Below are 23746 nucleotides of genomic sequence, written 5' to 3' on the forward strand. Positions count from 1 at the left end.
AAGGAGTTCATCATCACCAAACCATTATCATATGAAATGTTGAAGGGCTTATCTAAGAAGTAGAAGATCAAAACTATGAACATTAAAATGGCAATAAATACATAACTATCAACAATTGAATCTACAAAACAAACTAAGCAAACAAGTAGAACAGAAATAGAATCACAGATATGGAGAATATTGGGATGGTGGTCAGTGGGAAAGGGGGTCTGGGGGAATGGAGGAAAAGGTGAAAGGATTGAGAAGTACAAATTTGTAGTTACAGAACAGCAGGGGGATGTTAAGAACAAGTATAGGAAATGGAGTAGCCAAAGAATTTATACACATGACCCATGGACACAAACAAAGAACGGGGTATTGCCCAAGGGAGTGGGGGTTGCTGGGTAGAGGGAGGCAGAGAGGGAAAAATTGGGACAACTGTAATAACAATCAATAAAAAGTAAAAGGTAATTTATTTTAAAAGAAAATAAAAAATGCACATATACCAACAAATAATGAACACTTTTAGAATTATACATGACTTACACAGCCTAGCCACCCAGAGAGCTGCTATATATACTTAAACACACCACTCCAAAGTGAAGGAAGTACCCCAAAATGAGCACACTCATGTTAACTACCCCTTGGATAAAAAAGTCCCCACTCTGGGCTCTGTGCATGATGAGGCAAAGCCATAGAGTTCAGATCCAAGAGGCAGCACATCTTTCGAGAGCAAGCTGGTAGACCTGGTGTCACCACTGAAGCTTTGATTCTACCCAGCCTGATGTTCCAACTTTAACTACACTTCAGTAAAGGCCATCTGAAAAGTGGCATAGAAAACAGAGGGATCAAACTTGACCATATACTGAAATTTTCCTTTTTCTCTTGGAAGGACAGGGAATGCACTTTTTTCATGCTCATGAAGTTCCCCTGTGACCTCAGGACATTGATTTCTGGGTCTCACAAAAGCTTTTCCCATTGTGCCTGCACCTCAGACTTATGCTGCTTCAACTCCTGTCAAACATGATCTTAGCCTTATGAATAAATAAAAATATGCTCTAGGGAAGCATAGATTTAAGAGGAAAAATCAATACCCATTTAGCATGTGATAGACTTGGGCTTTAAGGCAATTTATCCCCAAAGTACAATGTAATACTAGGTGTAAACCCATACTTTTTCTTCCTAATAAAAACTAAGTGAACATCTGTGAAATTGGCAGGCAAATGCCTGTCCTTAGTTTATCAGCATTTCTTTCCTCCTTTAAAGTAGTTAGTTCATACTTTAAAAAAAGGGAAGAAAAAGGAAAAGAGAAAAAGAGGATGATTGACCATTGGTAACAAAATATTGATAACTTGTGAATACAGGTTGTGAGTATATGATAACTCACTGCATAATTTATTCTGCCATGTGTGAGAAATTTTTCATCACAAAAGTTTATAAGTATGTATGTTTTAGAAAACTCTATAAGGCTAATACCAATCAAAATATTGACAATGGTTTTATCTTGGTAATGATCTCATAAGGAAACATTCTGTTATGCTTGGGAGTTTAGTATTTTCCAACTTTCTGTATATTGCTCTTATAATCCAGAAATCACATATAATAAATGAGGAAAATGAGGGAAAGATAGCAAAAAAAAAAAAAAGATTAAGATTCATTAGACTGATTGCAATCTATTTGCTGACTACTGGCCTAAAGATGGCTAGGTAAGTCTTAACACTCATTTATTTTCAACTCTTGTTTGCTACTCTTGAACATTTTTTCAGGGCACAAGCAGGTTGCTATTAAAATTTACTGAAAAAAAGTAGCTAACAGCTTATGCTGAAATTAATAAAAGCTGACTAAAATCACTATAGCTCTGCATCACCTTACACCCTGAACCTATTGACACGTTAGGAGTCGGACAGGCTTGGGGTAACCTCTGATGATGAAGCCACTCCAGAAACCTATGGCTCTTGCTTTCTTGCTCAGAATTGGTTGGAATTAAAAGCAAATCCCATTATCTTCTTCTAGCTCCTCAAAGATGTGGTCCATCACTAACTGTGTCAATTGTGGCCTCTGAGGAAAAATAACCCATTTGTTGACTTGTATGGGGGCTAATGTATCACCAGCTCATTCCTGATGCTGTGTGTTCTTACTCATTCCTCATGTCTGTTCTTACTCATTGCTTGTCTTTCTTCAAAGTACAAAGAATAACCCTGGAAATTGGAAGCACACTTCCAAGATAGGCATACTGGGAGCCTTAAAATGGGTGGGGGTACTTTAAATTGTGAAGCCTCAAATGAAAACATCATAAAAATAACTACTATCATCACCAAAGTTGGTAAGGAACTGGCCAAACTTATTTCCAAGGTGGAATGATTTGCAATTACAAGTTCCCAAAGCCTGTGGCCACCATGCTAGTATTGACATTAGAAGAAAAGGGGAAGAGCCATCACTGGTTTTGGTGGCTGTGCTTTAGTGTATGGATTCTAAAACCAAAATAAAAAGCAAAACATTATTGTTGAGAAAAATGCTTATATATATCAGAAAAAAGCATAGCTTGAGATTACTTTTCACAAATACTATCCTGTTCCTCATTACAGTTTCAGAGATACAATCATTTAAGGCAATTAGAGCACCCACTGTGTGTTACTGGTATATAAGGCATGTATTCAATATTGTAGACACAAAAATAGTGAGATCCAAATCTTATCCTCCAGACTGGCATGTAGAGGAGGGTCAGACATCTAAGAAGACACTTAAATGCAGTGTGATGAGAGACACAACTAAAGAACTGTGGGAGCCCAGCCAGATGAAGGCGAGTCAGGGAGGGCTGCTCAGAGCAGATGGGAATAGGTAGGCCTTGAAGGATACACTGGAATTTATAAGAAAAAAGGGGTCAGTGCATTCTTGGAAGTGAAAACAGCACATGCAAAGGACGAGATACGTTAGAAAACCCCACAAAGTTTGGTGCTAGTGAAACACAGACTGCAAAGGTGGGATAGTAGGAAGGGCATGGGGGGGGGCAGGTCTTGAGCCCCACACCCAGGTGTGTGGACATGCTCTCAAGGTAACAGCGCCCACAGAATTCACTGAGTGGGAAATCCTGTTATAAGTTTGTACCTAGAGGGGGAGTGTTTATGGGAAAGAGCTAACTATATTTATAGTTTACTCCAGCACTGGGTTGGTATAGAGCAGACAAAGGCCAGAACAAAAGGAACATTGATGAGAGGCAAGAGAGGAAGATCACAAAGATAGTTAGAATCAACAATGTCGGTGATTGACCTCATCAAGCACCAGTCACTGCTCTTGCAACGCTCATATATTATCTTAAATCCAGTGTCTGCTGTGCACTGAATGTGAAGATGAAGTAATGTCAGGGTGGAGATTTCTGGCTTGAGTTATGAGGAAGGCATGATGCCTTTAATTGAAATATTGATTCCAGGAGAAGGAATCTGTTATAAGTAGAGGATGAGTGAAGGGTTGGGGAAGACACTTTCATTGTATACACATTAATTTTGAGAGCTGCTTGGGATACACAAATAAAGATAACCAAAGCATTGGGCTCAGGAGTTTGGCAGAGAGCAAACTGAAAATTCTGGGTTAAATTTCTTTAAAAAGGCAGAAAAATATCCTCAGTAAAATTTAAGCAATCAGCCAAATACAAAAGAGTAGTACAGATCACAGTGCTTTCCAGAATGTTTAGAGAACAGTGATTCCATTACAAACACACCTGAGACCTATTCTAAAATACATGGACTCTTCAGCCAACTTTTAATAACCCCAGTGGCAAAGTGCTCCACATTTCAGCACACACACAAAATGTGGAAGGCAAGCAGCTCTAATGGAAATGGAAGTGCATTGGAAACAAAACAAAACAAAACAATATTTAGTCCTTGAATCGAGATTTTTGTCAAATGTCAGGAGGTCAGAGGAAGGTGTTTCTGGAGTGTGGATAAGCAGAACTCTTTATGCACTGATTACTTAGCACAAGTTAACCAACAAAGGGCAGACTGTTTTTTAGGGTCTGCAGTTACATTTAGAAAGGCCTTAGAGGGAATAAAAAATGATCCTGCAATAGCTGCTGAGAGCAAGAACTTCTCAAGCTGAAGGAAAGATTTAATTAAAAGACAGTGGCCTATTTTACAAGATTCCTTCTGGGGAGAGATGGGGACTATTGAGGCTAGATGTACCCCTTCCTGTCCACTTGGGAGAAGAAGTGGGTAATGATGGATAAGGAACAGGGGCAATCAGGTCACAGTGCTTGAGGTCTATAAATCTTTTAGGGCATGTACAGCATTTCAAAGTCTAAGCTTCACTATAAAAATTGATAACTCTGAGGTAAACTAATTGCTAAAATCAAATGTAGAATATATTTGTATTAACTTGTTCATTTAAGTTGAATGATATTTTTCTGGATTTGATTCTGTTCAAAGATGGCCCCAGGTGATTAAGGAATTTTTATATAATTTATTGTTAGCACTAAATGAGATCACTAGCAACACTGACAACACTAGAAAGACACAACCTCGTATATTTGTAGTGGTGGAAGTGTGGTGAGCACTGTTTGAAACTGGAAATCCATAAGGCTATCTAGTTACCATCTCCATCTCAAAGACAAGGAAGGAGACAGAGAGGGTAGGCATTGTGCCAATTCCACGCAGGTATTACAAGGCAGGGAGAGTGCCCAACTCTGATCAAGGAAACACCGTGGTACGGGAGTCAGGCCTGTTGGTGTCCCGGCTTCTGTGAAAAATTCACACTGTGCTGTAGTCAACACTGGACTAACAGATAATGCCCTTGAGATTTTCACTTTCAAAGCTGTGTGTCTGCAGTCCTACAACTCAGAGTTCCTAAATAAATTACTGATGCTGGACAAAAGTAAGGCAGAAGTAAGCATTGGTAAGTAAGAATGTAGAATAAAACAGATAAATAAGCAGCTGGAAATTGCTGTTTCCCAGCTCTGAAGTGCACTCAATTGTTGAAAAAAGAGAATGGGCCTTGTGTTTTCTGGAAGGGAGACAGCAGGAAATAATTTCAAACCCGCAGTGGATTAAAACTGCCATTAGTAGGGGTGAAATGATTATCTCTTCATTTACTTATTAAAGTTCTGAGCAATGAAGAAAGCAACTAACAATTACTTAGTTAACTTTTAGTACTTTAATACTATAAAAGATATTTAAAAACCAAAGTTAGAACTTGCTCTTAAAATAGTCACAGACTATGTATTAGCCCCAATTTCATACACATAGGAAAGTGAAATGCTGGCATGAACCACATGTGCTCTCAATGGTTAATAATTACGCCTATGCTTTATTTTTAGTCATTGCATCTCCAAGACCCTGATGATAATTAAAGATTAGCATACCTAAACTCAGACCCTTTGAGTTGTGCAAGGTACATGGATTAAAACAAAATAAAAAAGGTTGCATGCCTTAAGAAGACAAGGGACTTGTCAGAACAAAGATGACACAAATCAAACTGCAGAGAACTGTGTGATAATTGTTATAATAGATCGGGTCACATGTCTTTATCTGGAAACATGCTATATTTTTGTTAGCATGATTTCCTATGATTAAGATAAAACTATATCATTTAGAGAGATCACTTCCTCAAAGAGGATGTGAGATTCAAGTTTGAGAAGCTTAATCTCAGATCTAAAAGTCTGTTCTTGTAGTCTGTGAAATCTAAAGAGGCATCTTTAAATATGCTAAGTGGAAGTAAAAAAAATTGGGGATGAATGTTTTCAGGAAAAAAATATACACTGGGGTAAACCATGCATTTTGTTTCCTTTTTTGGGTGAAGTTTAAAAGGGTAGGGAGGGGAGACCTACTTCTTAGGAAGAAAGAAAAAGTAAGGTAACGCTACATAGAAAGACCAAAGGGAAATAGTAAAGGTCAAGCAAGGCGGTGATCTCTTCTCCATATGCTACCACACTCTCCAGTGGCCAGCAAGCGCTCCCAGGCCTGCTCCACCTGTTTTGGCCCTTCCCTGAGTGATCAGAGTCTCCCGGCTGTGAGCTCCAAGAGAGACATGGAGCAGAAAGTAAGAGTTACAGGTTGGGGAGGAGGAATGGGGTAAATGTTGTGTTCACCAAGAGTCCACCTCCTATAAAGAAAGGCAATGGAAATCTTCTCTTTTCCTTTCGCTGGGATTCTCCCCCATGCTGTCCCCTCACCACCATCACTCTGGACTATGAAGCATCACAGCTTAACAATACTAAGGGCTATGAAAGGCCTCCACCATGCCCTGAAAACCCACCATTTACAAAGCGAGGACAATGCATTTCAAGCTCATCAGAAACAAGTGTTTGGAAACAGCACCTGTCCAAAAGTGAAGAAACAACTATTTTGAGATGCTGTTAAATCTGTCTCACAAACACTGATAACCCTCTGTACTACACATATGCTACACAAATTTAAAGATGATAAGGATCAGTTCAGGAGACCAAGTTACCAATATACACAGGACAGAGACATGAGCAATAATAAACATACATATGATAGGTAGTGAATACAGTACAGAAAAGAGCCTAGAGGACTCCATTCACACAGACTCTGGGGCTCTGGGTCCCAAGCCCCCAGCCGTGGTGCCCGAAAGCCTGCCTGCACTATCTGTTCTCACCTCTCTCATACTCACCATCCAGAGTTCTCTATGTCTCTGCTATATTGTTTGTTCCCTTTTTAAAAATGGGCTAAACAACTAATATAGAAATGAATATCTAATAAAGCATTTAATTTTGAACTGTGCTCGTTAAGAGGAAGTGGATCCTGATAGCTAATAGACGAGTCCTCCAACTTGCCCCAGTCTGGGTGGTCAGCCTATCACATCCTTCTCAATCTTCTCCTTTAACTTAAGAGTTGAATAAGGAATAAACTGTAAATACCAGTATAAAGTACAGAGCACTGCCATTTGGGGGCTGGATGATTCTTTATTTGAGGGGTTAGCATTCCTTAACCCTATAGCTGTGAAAACCAAAAATGTCTCCAGACTCTGACAAATGTTCCCTAATGGGTAAAACTGCTCCTCAATTGAGAATCACTGGTCTAAAACGAATGATGATTTGTTAAAACAATATTTACCTATATCTTAACTTTCATATTATGGACAAAGACAGCAATTTGGATGGGGGCTGTCAGGAAGGCAACGGGAGAAGGGAGGGAGAAAGGAACATGTATTGAGCACCTGTTGCATGCATGGCACTGGGTGATGTCAATCATCCTATTTAGCACTCAGACCCCCCCTCGGACCTGTTGAATCACAATCTACACTTTACCAGGAGATTCGCATGTACACTGTATTTGAGGAAGAACTGGCTTATGTTTGATCCAAGTTGGCTCAACCTCCATGTGACCAGAAGCCACAGCACCCTGTGAAAACATGCTGTTGAATAGCTTTGAGAGGGACTTCCCTGGGGCTCTGCCTCCCACCCTCCACTCAGAACAGATCATTTTGGCTTCTTGGTTTCCATCCAGTGGGCTCACACCCTGGTTCTGTCCCACCTGCAACCTCAAAATACAACTGCAGGCTGCAGACTCCACTTACCCAAGAACTCTGCCTTGCTCCTTCCCCCACACCTTGTTCACATTCTCACCCTGTCTGCAGGCAAATGGCAGCCCTGCTTCCTGAGACCCCTCTGCATAGACCACCCTCCACATATCCCAAGTGCCCCTGATCCAGCCTGCATAATCCCATGTGCTACACACATCTGTGACTAGGCACTAGTGCACAATAAAGAGTATTGACATTGCAGCTTTTTAAAAAGGTTTAGCTTCCTGCTATAATTACTTAGGGTTTTATATCTTCTTTAATAGGAGGAGACTGCCTTTATTTTTTATAGTTAATTTTATAAAACAAGGAAAACAACTGTTGTATATCACACTACAGAATGAAGGATGGGGTTGAGCCTAATTAATGCAGGTTTTGCTTCAATAGCCACCTTATTCCAAATAAACAGAGCATGGCATTTTCATTAACCCAGATGTAAACTCCTGTACAAATAGTGATACATGATATAATATAAAAATACCAAATTTAGAATCTCTTGCTCTCTTTCCAGACCCAAATGATTTCAGATGCTGTCACCTGTAATAGTTTTATTGTGATTACTAAAACTCACCAGTTATGAGTCCCAGTATTTGCAGACATTACAGATTCCATACAGATACACATGTCATGGAATGCTCATGAGAATTCTGTGGCATCTGGACTACTGGTTGCTGCTTCTACAGATAAGGAAACTGAAGCTTGGAAAGGTTAAGGTAACATAGCCAATGAGTGGTGAACACACACATTCCAGGGTGTGGCTGTGTGGCATCCCCTCTGCCTCTCTGCACCCCTAAGTACACACACAGTCATTACTGAATATCACATGTGCCTACTTAAATCAAGAGTGTACAAACCAATGGTCTATAATCCCATTATTGGCAAATATTTGATACAGATACCCTTGGTTGGATATGGTTGTTTTCTCAACCTGTGATAATTCTTTTAGCTGTTTCTCAGCTAGAAGAAATCAATGAACTGAGCCAATCTGGCATCACTCTGCTAAACGGTAATATGGTTTTAACAAACCCGCTCATCACCACAGGTACCTGAATGCATTCACTGGTGGGTAGGAAACCCAGACTCCAGGAACAGAATCTGTTCTGCTGTGAGAAGATGCTGGTGGTGACCGCTCACCTGGTCTCTCCCTCCACCAAGGCCGCAAACCCTCAGGTCAGTTTAGCAACTATACAGGAGAAAGAGAACCAAATTCAAAACTTCCTGTGTGAGTAAACACAAGATTTGAACACACCAGCTTCTTTCTCTGCATCACTTAACCACTCACAATTCAGAGATAACAATGGCCCATCCTCCTCTGCCTCCCAAGGACTTGATGGGCCCAGGGCCCTGGGTAGGAAGAGCTGAAGTTAATGAACCTGTGTCTTCACACTCAGCATCAAGCAACACAAAACCAAGGCAGGACACCAGCACATGCTAATCAGGATTAGGCATGTGGGGCTGATAATATTTCTTTTGAAGTTAGTGAAACCAAAATAAATAAAACAACAATAACAACAAAAGAAGCCTCAGAAACTGACCTTCTCATTCCCCAACTCCCATCTGTAAAATAGGAACAGAAACCTCTTGTTTTTCAGTAAAAATGACAGGGCAACCTTTGCAGTTTCTCAGATTTTAAAAGGAACAAAAGCCGTAAGAAAATAAATAGCCTAAGGCCCATGCTTACATAACCTTTCTATTTTAATATCTGAATGAATACTTATCACCCCATATTTATTACTGCTGCAAAATGTATTATTGTCTCTGCATGTTTCTATCTCTTAGATTAAGTATGATAAGGCAGACTCAAATCTAGTTCACTCTTTTTTTGTAAAACATGTGTAACTGTTATTCATAATTGGGCACTTACAGGGTTTTGATGATGATGACTGTGAAGAATGAGAAGAGTTAATACCATGGTGGGCACATTTCCTGAAACCTCCCCATCTTTCTGAAATGCCAGGCAATCATCATCTCACAGGTTGTAGAGCTAATGTGGGCCTGGGCTCAGAGGTTATGCAGAGCAAGCTAAAGACATGCTCTAGGCCCAGCAGCATCAGCATCTCCTAGAAGCTGCTGGAAGGCAAACCTTGAGCCCCACCCAAGACCCACTAAACCAGAATCTGCATTTAACAGGATGTCCGGGCAATTTGTAGGCACATCAGAGGCTGAGCAGCACAGACTAGAAAGCCATCTAGGTCAACGACTTCATTTGCAGGTGAAATCCAGAAAGGTTGAGTGACCCATGAACAGTTACAGATCCTGAACTGGGCCTCCTAGTTTCCCACCTACGTTCTACCTCCTTGTGCTCCTGCAGGAGTGTTCCTCCTTAGAGCACTCTTCTGTGGGTCTACAAATAAATAATCTACAGCTTGCCAAGAACACTGGTTGTTTTATCTGCCATAGAGGCATTATTCTTTCAGCACTCTGAATACACATATAAGATGCAGGAAACATCTAGAAAACCATCTCACAGCAGCGGTCCTGTGCACTGCCCTCTGCCAGAAGTGAGAGACTACACGTGGCATTGTGTGCACTGGACTCTACACTTCTTGGTGGAAACGTGTATCCCACATGTTTGCACATCTCAGGTCCAGTGATGCAGCTATGACTGCCATTCACCTGCCATCCCTACTGCTTCCTTTGCTGAATGCTCCTACATCCTGGCTCACACATGATTAAACTCTGAAGGCTATGTACTCCAAGAGGAAAAAACAGCACTATCTGAAAACCCTTAAACACTCTTCGAGCTGGCTCATCCTTGCATCTTTGAAGCCAGCTCCCTCCATACCATCCCTGTCCAGTCATATTATATACACTTCCTATAATAGGTTTGGTGCTTTAACTTTCTACATAGGGGAATTTTATTGTGGGTTTTCTCCTTAGAAAACCACAAAAAGTGGTTAGTAAAGAATATTTGAAAATATTCAAATTCCATCACTGTGCACCACTAGTATTTTCCAAATGGCTGGGAAGCACTGGAGTACACTTTGGTCAGAACTGTACAGGGCCCACACTTGTTCTGACTTATAGTTGAATGCCAACTGGAATCTTGCCAACATATGGTATCTTTTTTACAAAAATATTAGTATCTTCAGGTATGAAAATATGGGCTATATATTTTTCCACAACTATTTAGTTTTTTTCTGCATATTTAGAAATCAGAAAGGAATGTGTTGGCCATTTTTTTTAAAGAATAATGATAAAGAAGGCATGTTTTAAAGACACAAAAAATTAATTGAATCACAGATTCAAGGTTTGGAGTAAAAGTTTGACAGAATGTAAAAACTTTGCTGAAAGCAAATATTTAGACTGGTTGGAGACAAAACTGACCAATGTTGTGGGTGCACTTCTAAATAAACCTTGAGAGACACCACCAAATCAGACAAAGGTGCAGGCTTGATTTAGAAGCAGTCTCCCCTCCCTCAAGGCAATGCCCTTCAGAAGGGAGCATCATCCTATCCTCTGGGGTACAAAGCACCCCAGAAAAAATCAGAAAAGATGAAGGGAAAAAGTACAAGAGAAGATACTGCTGACCTGCATATGCCAAGAGACCTATTATGAATTGGCTGAAGTGCTGAGTTTGAGGAAATCCTTACTGAACCTTTCAGGTTGTGTTAAAATCAGCATATTAAGCCCTGAGAACATGGCCGAGTGCATAGTAAGTGGAATGTAAACTCTATCAGCACCTCCTTCACAATTCTAAATTCTCAAAAAATAGCAACTGAATGAACCCATTTAGTGGTTGTCCTATAGATAGGCCAAAAGCTTCCTGTCTGCCACAGCCCCAGGTGCTGCAGCCAGATACTTTTGTTCATTGTGGAGCACTGTTGTTCTTAAAGTAGACTTACAGCACAGGGGTGTAGTTTTCCTGTAGTTTACCTCCTACCAAATTGTTGACCCCTGAGAAGGCTTTGGGATCCTCAGCTCACTTTGCAATTTAAGGTGCCCACTTGAGCTTGTGACTCTTGCCCTGGATAATGCTACCCTAGTTGTTATCTCTGCTGGAACTACATCCCCTCCTTTCCCACCTGCCCAATTAGAATTCATTTCAAGGCTTGTGCAGTCTTTCTGACCTCATCAGTGAGAATCTACCATGTACTAAAATTTTAGAACAAGTTAGTTCTCTGGACTTCAGATTATTGTAGGGCAATGGCAGAATCTTCTAATCTTCCTCTTCATAATTTCAAGGATTTCCATCATATAGATATTGCTTCCGAACCTTTCTATTGGAGCCCTACTTACCACCATCTACACACATGCCTGCGCACACGCACACTCCCCAGCAGTGACCTGCAGTGTGTGTGGGGTCCTGCTGGGAGGCAGGAGGAGAAGAAGGGGGAAGGTACAAAAGACCAAGAGGGTGTTTGTAGGCCTGCTCATTTGGATATCCCTCCCACCCCCATACAACCTCTGAAGAAGCAGAGTAAGGGGTAAGGAGACCAGAAAAACTCCAGCATTTCTGAAATCCTCTTGCTCAGCTTCCACTCTGCAACCCAGTGGGCAAGTCAGATATATGTGACAAGGATCAAGAATGAGGAGGAGGAAAGAGATAGAAGAGAACTCCCCTCATATGCTTCTTGTGACTTCCTAACCCACTGTCTACAACATCCCCACATCAGAGATGACATCTCTAGTTCCTACAGGAATAGGAAAGAAAGAAGATATTGGAGAATAAGGGGCAGTCAGATCTCCTCCCACAGCTCTCCTGCCATCTCAAAAGTCTTTAGATGTCCTTCACTCCTGTGCTCACTTTTCATCCGAAACTTCTCCTTGGCAAGATGAAGGCCATTTCCCACAATGCACTCTGTGCCCGTCCCTTCCTGAATCCATGCAAAGGAGCCACTGCAGGGGCTGGAAGGGCAGCTCCTGTCCAACCACTGTGTAACCGTGCATGCCCACCACTACCTGGCCACACAGATTAGGTCCACATGAACGGAACTGGATCAGTGACAACCTTACAACTCAAAAATACTTCGTATAGGATCATTGTTATAAATGTACTCAGGAAACCTCTTCACATGTAGAAATAGGAAAAATATTGAATGCACCTCCTAGTTTCCTTCTTTCAATGCCAAAGTTTCTGAGTTCAAATAACTGTCGCCTGGTATTTCTTTCATTTTTTAATCTACATTTTCTTAAAGATTTTATTTATTTATTTTTTAAGGAGAGGGGAAGGGAGGGAGAAACAAAGGGAAACATCAATGTGTGGTTGCCTTTCACATGCCCCATACTGGGGACCTGGCCTGAAACCCAGGCATGTGCCCTGACTGGGAATCAAACCGATGACCCTTTGGTTCACAGGCTGGCACTCAATCCACTGACACACACCAGCTAGGGATGCCTGGTATTTCTGATATTCTTGTTACTTGAATTAAGGTGGCTTATACTTTCCATCTGTTTAATAAAATCAACTGCAAAAATTATTTGAATCCATTACTAAGGATACTTAAAAAACAAATGCCTTCAAAAATTTGAAGTCAACCCGCTTCATTGTAACATGAAGGTTTTTCTGCTGCAGTGGTTAGGAAAGTGGGGATGAGAATAAAGGTAAGATTATCTTAACACTTTATAAGTCATAAATAAATGTAGTTTGGAAATGAGCAGATATGTGGGTTTAGTGCAAAGACTAAACATCTGAGATGAAACATCTTAGATGGAAAAAAAATCTAAGGTTAGAGACAGGTTCCTCAAAGCAATGTCTGGAAATGCTCACATGTGGAGAAGGATCCCCAAGGCATCTGTGGCCTTGCCTGCCCTTCCTTATCCTTCCTCATTTTATTGAAGTTATTTACAGGGCTCCTAACTCATGACACTAAAAGACACTATTTCAGATGACCTTGTAGGTAAAGGATAAAAAGAGCAATTGACAAAGAAGGAAAATTGTACAGTGCAGAGATGTTGCTATTTAGGAAAGGAAACATTGAGTGTTTGGTGCAGGAGAGAACAAGCTTGTCTTCTGTCCTTGCCCCAAGCCTTCCTTCCCAGAACAGCAAACACCGACAGGGCTGGCAACAGTCTGGGCTCTCTCCTATGCATTTGTCATATGACAACAACCCAATGAGGGCAATACAATTTATTGCCTGCATTTTACAGATGAGGAAACTGAAGTACAAAGTTAGTTATTTGCTCAAAGTCACACAGCTGGTAGGGGCTAGGAGGCAGACACAGAGCAACAAACAGTATGGCCCAGAGCACAAACTCTTATCTTTTCGGCCTTTATTCTATTTTGCATCCTTCTGCTCACCTCTCTATTATCTTCCCTTTGTCCTGCAAACACTCGAGTTTCACCCAGAGCAGCATTATAAGGTGAAAAGAAGCTGATCTGGTCTGATGAAACCCTATCCAGGTCTCAGCCTTCTCGGACCTTCCCTTCAAATAAAGATAACATGGATTTGCAGCAAGATGTGTAGGGAGAGTCCACAAGTGGATCCCAAACAGGCTTTCCATTCCTGGAATCCAACTCTGCACCCCCTAACCCTCATCTTCTAATAGCGCTACTCACATGCCCAGCCTGGAAGGTTTATCATCTTCATGCAACACAATTTGAGCAAATAAGCAGGCTCCTGTTGTCTACTCCATGATCAAGAAAAAAGTAAACAAACTTGGGAGTTCAGTATCAGATATAATCAGTTACTTCTGAATGTCTACTCTGTAACGAAAATGAGCTAAGTACTACAAAGTCTATCAATATGAATAAGTTATTAATCCTTTCCTCATGGCAAATTCCCTTCTGTGAGATTCCTTTACTTCCATACTAGGTCAACTATTTCAGACTGAGTATCTGAGAATCAGGAGAGACACTCAGACACAGGCAAAATATTATCTCTTACAATGTATGTGATGCACCATGGATTTTCATGTGCCCATTGCTCACTTTCCCTCAATGGTAACTTCTTGAAACACACTAGTACAATATTATAACCAGGAAACCAAGAGTGATACAATGAAGACACAGAGCATTTCAGTCGCCACAAGGATTACTTATGTTGCTCTTCTGTAGTTAAACCCACTTCCCTCCTGCCCCTACCACATCCTTAACCCTTGTCAACTGCTAATCTGGTCTCTATTTCTACAATTTGTTATTTTTAATAACATTATATAGTATGTTATCATTTAGGATTGGTTTTATTCACTTAGTACAAACAATTCCCTGGAGATTCATGCAAATTGTTGCATGTACCAATAGCTGGTTTGTTTTACTGCTAAAAGCAATGGTGTAGACATCCCACAGTCTGTTTAGCCATTCATCCACTGAAGGACATCTGACTTGTTTCCATTTTTTTAAAGATTTTATTTATTTATTTTTAGACAGACGTGAAGGGAGGGAGAAAGAAAGGAAGAGAAACATCAATGTGTGGTTGCCTCTCATGCTCCCCCCACCGGACACCTGGCCTACAACCCAGGTATGTGCCCTGACTGGGAATCAAGCCAGCAACCCTTTGGTTCATAGGCTGGCACTCAATCCACTGAGCCACACCAGCCAGGGCTCCAGTTCTGACTGTTACAAATAAAGATTGAGTTACTATAAATATCCATGCACAGCTTTTTGTGAGAACATAAGCATTAATTTGTCTGGGATCAGTGCCCAGGAGTGCAATTACTGGGTCATATAGTTGTTGTATGTTCAATTTTTTAAGAAATTGCCAACTGTTCTCCAGAGTGGCTGTACCATTTTGCATTTCCTCCAGCAATATATTAGTAATCCAATTTTTCCACATCTTCACCAGCATTTGTTGTCATTATTTTTAAATTTTAGCCACTCTGATAAATGTGTATTGATATTTTAATTTCATTTTAACATGCATTTTCCAAATTGCTAGTGATGTTGTCATGTGTTTATTTGGCAACTGTATACCCTCTTTAGGGAAATGTCTATTTTTTTGGTACACTTCCTGACAGCATGCTTTGTTTCCTTTTATTGTTGAGTTTCACTAGTCCTTTGTGAGACACAAATGGTTTGCAAATATCTTTTCCCCACTTATTAGCTTGCCTGCCATTTCATCCTCCTAGCAGAGTCTTATACACAGCAAAAGTTTTAAATTTTGGTTATGTCCAATTTATCAGTTTTTTCTTTTATACATTGTACTTTTGGTGTCAAGTCTAAGAACTTTTTACCTACCTTCAGATCTCAAAGATTTGCTTCTATATTTTTCCCAAGAGTTTTATAGTTTTATGTTTTACATTGAAGTCTATGATCCATTTTGAGTTAATTTTTGTAAAAGATGTGAGACAGGTCAAAGTTCTTTTTTGTTGTTGTTTGTTTGTTTTTTACTTACGGATGTATAATGGTTCCAGCACTACTTACTGAAAAACCTAACCTTCTTGTACTGAACTGCCATCTGTATCTGTCAAAAGTCAGAACCCCTTTCTGTGGTTTACAAGGCACACAATCTATGGTATTCTGTTACAGCAGCCTAAAAGGATTAAGACTGTAACTTAAAATATGTCACATTCATTTCTTGTAGATCTAGAAGTCAGAAGACCCATGCCTATGTGGAGGCTCCTGGGGATAATTCATTTCCTTGCCTTTTCCAGCCTCCTGAGGCCCCTGCAAACCTTGGCCTGTGACTCTGCATCACAGACCTTCCCTCTCTGCTTCCATGTCATACCTCATTGTCTGGCCTTCCTGCCTCCCTCATAAGAACTCCTGTGATTACACTGAGCCCACCTAGATCACCCAGGGTATTCTATCTATCTCAAAATCTTTAAATGAATCACCTCTGCAAAGTTCCTTTTCCTATGTAAAACTGCATTTATAGGTTCTTGGAAATACACTGTGGATGTCTGTAGGGGCTACTATTCAGCCTGACATACTTATCATGTTGTATCTGTGCACTTACATCTTCTGCCAAATTTGGCAAGTTTGCAGCCATTAAGTTCTGCAAGTACTTTCTCAGCCCTGCCCTCTTCTTCCTCCTTTCCTGGGCCTCCTAAGACACAAGTGTTAGATCTTTAGGTATAGCCCACAGTTCCCTGAGGCTGTGTTTATGGTTTATTCTGTCTAGTTCAGATTAGCTCAGATTGAGGAATTTCTAATTTCTATTGTTCTTTCTCCCAGGACACTGATTCTTCCTCTGCCTCTTCCATCCTGGTTGCTCAGCCCATCCACTGAGATTTTTATCTTGGTTGTTGTCTTTTCCAGCCTAAGATACCCTCCAGGTTCTTCATTATACTCCTTATTTATTTGCTGAGACTTCCAATTTTTCAGTGCTTTCCAGTATGTTCAGAATTGCTCTGTGAAGCAGTTTATGATGGCTGCTTTTTACGTGCAATCTTCCTGGTTCTTGGTATGACTAGTGATTTTTTTTTTTGAAACCTGGATATTTAGGATACTATAAGACTCTAGGTCTTATTTATTTATTTATTTTTTTTTTTAAAGCATTGTTACAGGAAATGTTTATTTTTTATTTTTTTTATTTATTTTTAGGGAGGGAAGGGAAAGAGAAAGAGAGAGAAACATCAAAGGGAAAGAGAGAGAGAGAGAGAGAGAGAGAGAGAGAAACATCAATGTGCGGTTGCTGGGAGTTATGGCCTGCAACCCAGGAATGTACCCTGGCTGGGATTTGAACCTGGGACACTTTGGTTCCCAGCCCGCACTCAATCCACTGAGCTACGCCAGCCAGGGCCAACTCTAGGTCTTATTTAAACCTCCTATTTAAGCTGCCTTCCTCTGATACCACTGTGGCAAGGGGAGACGGAGGCTGTGCCATTATTCCCAGGTTCCCTACCACATCTCCACTGACACCTGAGAGAGGGCTTCCTCCTTCCGGCTGGGCAGGCAAGTGCTAGTTCTCCACTGACACCTCCCTCACTGGGAGGTGTGTGTTACTGCCTCCTAGGAGTCTACTGTGCCAAGGTCAGGAGCAGAAATGTAGACTTTTCATGTGGTTTCCTTACACAGAGGTGGTGAGGCAGGTTTTGTTACTACCCAGCAGAAGTCAGAGTCCTGGTTCTCCACTACTCAGCCTCCTGTGCTGGAGCGGGGTGCCTTGTCATGGCCTGGCAGCGGGCATGTCTTGGCTTCCCATTAGCCTTTGCTGGCCAGTGGGACCACAGTTTTTTCTATGATGTTTCGCTAGAGTACAGCAGTTATTGTTTACCTTTTCTGTCTTGCTAAGTGCTCCTTTCTGGGTCCTTTGTTGTTGTCTAGTTGTGTGTTTCTGTTGGTGTTTCTTGACAGCTGACCTCTTGCATTCCAAATTTGGAATATGTGAGGCAAAAGAACACCCAGGTCACTAATAGCATTGTACCACTCCTTGAGGTCTACACATGCTCTGCCTTTTCTGCACCATTTAGTCTTCTTATGTTTGGTTCATAGAATGGGTCCAGGTTTTTTGGCTGTACTTTGTGGAAAAAACAGGGTGTAGATGGAGATGTACTACATCTGCCCAGAGGCAGAAGTGGTCTTTCCTTTCATTTGGAGGTTAAAACTGGAAACCATATCAAGCAAAAAAAAAATACATTTACTATGTTGAAAAAGCTCCATAAAGTACTGGCAAAACTTTACATGAAACAAATTTCAAATACTTATCAAGTAACCTTAAGGAAAGTTTTAAAAATGTGCCATGGCATTTAACCCCAAAGAAAACCAATTTACAAAGAATGGGTTTTTAAAATTTTTTAAAATATTTTTTCTTTTTTTTTCTGTACAAAGAATGTTTTAAAATTCTCAAGAAATATGCAAATGATTTTATGTCAAGATAAAAGAAAGAAAAAAACAGACTTTTTCTGTATGGGTGATGTTTTGCAATAATTTATCTAAAATACTGAGGTTTTTAGTTTTTTTCCTACTTCTGTAATTATTTGAAGACATCTGAAACAAGTAGCTTCACGGGTTTCATGCATGATTATATTGATATAATCTGAAAGCTTTTCTCCCACATGTCCCCTTTCTAGGACTTAAGAGAACTGAATGAATGTGAAGGGGTAGCAGTTGTCCTTAGAGAGAAGACAAGGTCCCAGTACAACATCAGCTTTCCTTTGATCAACCCTTAATTCAGAGGAAATGAGCAGGGTGGCAAAAGCACAGCTAAAATACATTGAGATGAAGTCTATTTTCAACAGAAATCCTTTTTTTGCAGGGTTCAATATAAAAGGTTACTCTTAAAAAGTTTAGTTAAGAAAGTGCCAAAATCTAATAAGATACAGCAAGTAATAAGAAATATGTAAATGAGAATAACCTTCAAATTGATAAAGGCACTTTAAAATAATCTAAGGTAGCTCTGAGTTGGGACAGTTGGGCATTTACAGGGTTGATTCTGGGAAAGTCAGGATTCTGTATATACTCCATTTGCCAGTTGGAAGCTCATGGCAATTCCTCAGAGTAGACTCTAAATTCACCCTACTATTGCTTCCCAGGCATTTTCTGCTCATTGGGTGAACAGAAGGAAACTGCATGGTATAGTACTTTGTGAAATGTAAAATAAGGATCAACAAGCCATTCTGCAGATTTAGCAAAATTAAGCTCCATTAGCCAGCTTGACTCAAAGCCAAACCAGCAGAAAGCATCTTAACAGGAAGACTAACAGTGAAATGACAAGTAGTATAAAAAACTAACTCACAGAAGATTTTAATTAAAATCATTAAATCGCCTCATGTTCTGCGAGCAACCAAGTACATTGCTAGGACAATAACAGTGCATTCTGCATGCGGTATGCAAGGCCAAAACAGCCCGATGGTCTCTGTAAAGTCTGCTCAGGAAACAGCACATGACCCTACCTGTACCCACAGAAGAGAATTTACTAATGGACAGAAATGCAATGGTGTTGAGATTTATTTTTCCTTTATGAGTATACTTACAGAGCTGAGGTGGCAAAGCCATCTCCAGCTGCCTGAAACCTAGAACACCGAATAAATCTGGGGTCTGTTTAGTATAAGTCTTTCATATGCAAAACTGAATTGTTAATACAGCAGGTAAACTTAAGTACACGGTTAAATTTTGAAATTTTTGAGTGCTTAAAACTAAAGCATGAATTTTGTCCAATTATTTTTTTTTGTTTCATGATTTTTTTAATATAAAATTCTAATTTCTCTAGCAGGGAATTAGAATTTAATCTGGCTGGTTTCTCTGGGTTATCAAGTAACAGGATTTTGTCCTATTTAATAACAGTTGCATACTCTAAATCAGAATTTAGAGTTGAGAGTACTGTGAAAAGTCATCTAGTTCATTTTCCAACTTCAGGCAGGACTACGTACATTAAAGTAGTTCAGGCCCAGATGAATGGTTCCTATTCTCAATGAGAAGGAAGAAAAAAAATGTGTATGTTTGCATATGTGAGTATGTGTGTTTACTTATGCCTATTTCCAAGTGTCTATATTTTCTAGTATAAGAATAAATCATCAGCATCCTCCTTTAAAATGCTTGAATATTATTATTAACAATACTAGAGCAAGTGGCTAGTTATGTAATTATTAGATCCTACCTCACACCATACACAAACATCAATTTCAGGTATATCAAACATTTAAATATAAAAGGCAAAATCATAAAACTTTAGGACAAAACTAAGAATTCTGACAACCTTTGGGTCAGAAGGATTTTCTCAGGGTACAAAAAAATATAATGTCTATTCTTTTACATATATAAGGTACAAAATATATATTCTTTAAATTATATATTACTCTTTTATATTAAAAGACTCTAAATTGAACTACATTAAAGTTAAGATGTTCTTTGGGAATATAATAGAAATCATTGAATTGTATACTTTCAGTGGGAAAATGTTATGATATGTGATTATATCTCAAAAAAGCTATGTTTTTTTAAAGAGACATCCCATAAAAGTATGCAAAAACAGGTCACAAAACTAACAGTAAATATTTGAACCACATAATAACAATGGTATAGTATCTATAATATCAACAAGAAAATAGCAATGGTATAGTATTTAGTGCATATCAACTAGAAAAATGCAAACAGTCCAAACAACTTAACAGGCAAACGGTACACAGAGGCATTTCATGAGACAGGCAGCACCAATGGCTTACGAATGTAGGAAGAGGTGTTCCACTTCCGCATGATCAGGGACATGCAAATTAAGACCCATAAGAAGATACTGCTTTTTATCCACCAGACTAGCAAATTAACCAATATAATAATGTTAGGTTACAGTGTAGATGAGCCTCACTGGACACTCTAATGTACTGCTTGTTAAAGGAGAAACTGATAGAACCATGTTTAAAAAAAGTCTCATCTCCCATTGAAATGAGTGTGGCCATACCTGATGGTAAGCAATTCAACTCCTAGATACATATCTCACAGCAAGGGTCCACAGACTATGACCCACAAGCTAAGAACAGCAACTTGTAAATAGCAACTCAACACTTGTAAAGAATTATAAATAAAATAAAATAATAAAAGGAAGGAAGGAAGGAAGGAAGGAAGGAAGGAAGGAAGGAAGGAAGGAAAGAAGGAAGAGAGAGGGGGAGGGAAGAAGGGAAGGAAGAAAAGAAACAACATGCAATAAAGACCATAGGTGCCCTGCAAAGCATAAGATATTTACTGCCTGGTTGTTCACAAAGAAAGTTTGCTGACCTCTGTGTTAAGGAAACTCTTACATATTCTTAACACAGTGTTCCTAAAAGAATAGAATGGAAGACCCAAATATTCATCAGTAGGAGACTAGCTAAGTTAATTGTTGAATATCCATACAACAGAATTCTTTTCAGCAATGAAAATAAAGTACAGCCAGGTGCAACAGACTTTAATTTCAAAAAGAACTGAGTAAAAAAAAACAAGTCATAGGATAAACAGATGCATTTCAGTGCCCCTGTGCTCCTGACAAAATATATCGACAATTGGTGAAGAAACACTGATTTAAAGTCTAAAGTTTCTCAGTGACAAACATTTATTCTAATTTTAAGATACTATTATATTGCCTAAAAACCTCATTTTTAAAAAAATCAAAAATAACTCCTTAATATCTATTATGATAAGTGGGCTTCAGATTTGGGTGTGCTTCTTTGATTATGTACTAGTTACATACCAACTCCCTCCTAAAAGGATCTAAAGAAGCCTGAGTAATTTATAAGTTTTTTTAAAAAAGAAAAATGTAGCAAACAAAAGTGGAACACTGTTGTTATAGTAGTTCATTAGAATTGTAACTAGATACCAATGTCCCAAAGTCCACTCCTGTCCCAAAGAATAGATACTAGTGCTAAGAAAAACATCATAATCATTATTTATTACAGATTTGTGTCACTTCTCTTTTTGTTCTGTGAATGAGCCAGGAACCAAGGAAGTAGATAAGGCTTGGGGAGATAACCTAATACAATTACTTAAAGGCCTTTAAAGGCCTGAGGGTGGTCACGAAGTCTAGAAATCAGTGCCTATACATAATAAATAACATATTATTATTAATTTCCAATACACAATATGTTCTAGAACATGTATGTCTATGTTCTAGACTTACCAATCTACCAAATCATCACATGAATGCTTTCACTACAATCACAGATGCACTGTTCTTTAAACTAGTTAAACTTTTAGTTTTCTTTTCCTTTCAAGATTGTCACTGAAGTTCCTCTTTTGCTTACATACAGATTCAAGTACAGACGGGGGACATTTTGCTTTCACAATACATAGCCTTTGTCTTGTACATCATACCCCTAGAGGTGGCCCTGAGCATTCATGGTAGAAATGAAAGTGACCACCAACTGCAACCAATGAAACATCTACTTGGGAGAACCTATACATGGAAGTTAGCCTTTCTGGACAGTAGCAGTGGAAGCTGATGACTGCTGATGAAAATAACCTCAGGAAGGGGTGTTCTTCTAATGTTTTGAAATCACCAAGGCAACGATCTATGCTGTGGCAGTCATGGTGGGGTCTGCATACAAAAAGGCCACCCCATTCCGCATGACATTATAGCGGCAGGAGACAGAGCCCCTTCACCTATCCAGGAAGCTCATTCAAACTGCATTCAAGTCTGAGTCAGGCAATTCACACTGAGTGAGGGCACACGTCATAGGTGATGCCAGCCAATGGTTCCTACCTGTCCTCCCCTCAGCATGCTACAGGGACCAACAGAGGAGGCATGCCAGTGCAGAACAAAGGATACCCTACTCAGGGAGAATTTTTTCTTGCCCTTTTTTCATGCTCTTCCCACCTCCATATTCCCTTAGAGGGTGGTAGGGGGTGTTATAAACTGAATCCTGTTTGCCAAAATTCATATGTAGACATCCTAACCCCCAGTATTTCAGAATGGGACTGCATTTGGAGACAGGGCCTTTACATAGGTAATAAAGTTAAAATGTGGTCCTTACAGTAGGCTCTAATTCACTGTGACAGACGTCCTTATATGAGGAAAAGATTAGGACACACAGAGAGACACCAGGGGCATCTGATGTGGAAAGTAGCAGGAGAGCCACCTGTGCACCGAGGAGAGAGGCCTTAGAGGAAACCAGCCCTGCTGACACACTGGCCAGGGCCAAGGCCTTCCAGCCTTCAGAACGGTGGGAAAATCAGTATCTATTGTTAAAGCCACCCAGTCTGTGGTATTTTGTTATGGGAGCCTGGACAAACTAATACAGGGAGGCTCCCTACAAGTTAGGCCAATGTAAACTTTATTATGAAATTAATTCCCCAGATAAACCCATTCAATATCCTATAAAGCTGGAAGCTTCTTCACACTTTCAGATGAGGGCAGGCAGATGGTCGATTTAAGCAAATGTGTTTTCAAGCCAGCTTTTAAATAGGATTTCTAATTATCAGCATGCTTTTCACTCCTCAATCTTCTGTGACTTCATCAACATCATTTTCCCAACTCTTGGTTCAAGAGGCACTTAAAAAATAAATAATTCATGGTAACTAAAAGCATCCTAATTTTCTGTGAAGCCTAATGCCTGTGTTTCTAGGTCTATGGGTGATTGAAAAAAATGTCATTCTTTAACCTTCTTAAAGTCTTTATGGAAAAAAGTTAAACAAAGACCCAGGAAGACCTATAAAGATCAAATCTCCCTTTGTATATACGTTTTCCTTCTAGGAGTTAAATTCTACCTTCAAGGAACAAAATTAAACTTTCATTCAGGACAAGAAGTTATTGGGTTGGCCAAATAGTTCATTTAGTTTTTTTCCATACAATAGCTCTAGTAGTGCTTAGTTGTCTTCAACTTCATTCAAAAAAAAATTTGTTAGATTTTATTGTGACAGCTGTCACATCAGTGTGCATTAAAAAATTAGCAAAATTGGTGAATTTTTGTGCAGCCATTTTAATATTGAAGATGGAAGAAAATACAAGAC

At 39.6% G+C, this 23746-nt stretch overlaps 1 protein-coding gene across 4 annotated transcripts in view; it reads right to left on the reverse strand.

Moving 5' to 3' along the window:
- PAG1 (phosphoprotein membrane anchor with glycosphingolipid microdomains 1) overlaps positions 1–23746 on the reverse strand; it is a 138483-nt gene that overhangs the window by 93128 nt on the left and 21609 nt on the right. The window contains exon 2 of one of the 4 annotated variants that reach the window (XM_045849419.1): positions 8644–8692. The exons of 2 other annotated variants lie outside the window; for them this stretch is intronic. The gene's annotated coding sequence lies outside the window, so the exon portion shown is untranslated. Of the gene's footprint in view, positions 1–8555; positions 8693–23746 lie in introns of all 4 variants that reach the window. One more of the 4 variants, XM_045849418.1, reaches the window with a different exon arrangement.

This window comes from Phyllostomus hastatus, unplaced genomic scaffold (assembly GCF_019186645.2).
Source record: "Phyllostomus hastatus isolate PE091 unplaced genomic scaffold, TTU_PhHast_1.1 phas_contig_65, whole genome shotgun sequence".
Classification (NCBI taxonomy): domain Eukaryota; kingdom Metazoa; phylum Chordata; class Mammalia; order Chiroptera; family Phyllostomidae; genus Phyllostomus; species Phyllostomus hastatus.